This window comes from Coenobita brevimanus, chromosome 57 (assembly GCF_032717465.1).
Source record: "Coenobita brevimanus isolate Jiangsu-jjx chromosome 57, ASM3271746v2, whole genome shotgun sequence".
Classification (NCBI taxonomy): Eukaryota; Metazoa; Arthropoda; class Malacostraca; order Decapoda; family Coenobitidae; genus Coenobita; species Coenobita brevimanus.
The window spans coordinates 14,749,775-14,751,357 of record NC_137010.1 but is presented as its reverse complement, the minus strand read 5'-3'; positions in this window follow the sequence as shown (position 1 = coordinate 14,751,357).

Genomic DNA, 1,583 nt, shown 5'->3' with positions numbered 1-1,583 from the left:
AACTAAGTATCAGGCAATACTACCATATAAAACAAAAAGCCATTTCTGTGCACCATTATTTGGGAATGATAAAGGAAGAAAAACGAAAACAATCAGTATTTGAGAGATGCAGACATGGAAGGGAAAAAACACGTCAGCCAGTAAAACCAAGTAAAAACAATACTATTTCAGTTCCAAACACTGCCGTGCCAGCCCCTGCACTCAGCTGACTCGCTACAAGTGTGGTGTGCAGCAGGCCTGGGTGCGGGTGGCCACATTTCAGTTCTGTATTTTTATCGTTACCCAGTTTGCATGTCGTGTCTGGCGTTGTTCTCAGGTTTGTGTAGTGGGTGTTGTTGGGGAATGATGTCTTGTGAGGTTTTGGCCTTATTCTTCACATTGATTTCCCTCACACTACTCTCCCACACTCTACCGCCCTTCACGCTGTCCTCCCTCACACAACGCACCTTCACATTATTCTCCCTTACACTGTTCATTCGCACACTTCCTTACACAACCCTCCCTCACACTACCTACCCTCACCCTACTCACCCTTACACTGTCCACCCTCACACTTCCTTAAACAACTCTCCCTCACGCTAGCTACCCTCACACTGCCCACCCTCACACTGCCGTCCATCACTCTTCCTTACACAACCCTCCCGCACACTGCCCACCCTCACACTGCCCACTCTGGCACTACCGACCCTCACACTGCCCACTCTGGCACTACCGACCCTCACACTGCCCACTCTGGCACTGCCGACCCTCACACTACCAACCCTCACACTACCAACCCTCACACTACCTTGCTTCACACTGTCCTCCCTCACACTGCCTTTCCTCACACTTCCCTTCCTCACACTACTCATCCTCATACTACCTTCCTTCACACTACCTTCCTTCACACTACCCCTCCTCACACTACCCTCCCTCATACTACTCACCCTCATACTACCCACCCTCGCTCTACCTTCCCTCACACCACCTTCCCTCATACTACCTTCCCTCACACTGCCCATCCTAGCACTACTCTCCCTCACACTACCCAACCCTCACTACTCAACCTCACATTACCCACCCTCACACCACCGTCTCTCACACTAGCCCAGGCTCGACTACACCATCTATCATCCATCGTGTCACGTATATTAAGTTAAGAAAATGGTCTAGTGAAAAAGTGTGGAGAAAGTGAGCAAGAAAGGGAGAGGAAGAAAAAAGTGTATGAAATTGCAGGACTGTTAGAAAAAAAAAAGATATAAAAGGAAAGACAGAGGAACAGAAAACAAAACAAAAGGGTGAAGTGTTGAAAATATGAGAACCGAGGAATAGTAAAATAAATAAATAAATAAATAAATAAATAAACGACTGAAAGGAGACCAAAAAGAGTAATGACGAAGTAAACTCAAGATAATTAGAGGAAAACCGATTTTGATGTAAGAAAATGTAGACAAATTATAGAACAACAGGAAAATAGCGAGAAAAGGACATGGACAAAAAGAGGAAATGAAAAGAAAGGTGAAGAGGATACGGGAATAAACTAGAAGCAGAAGAGGGAAGGGAAAAAGAGACGGAAGAGGAAAAGGAGATAATTTAAAAGCGAA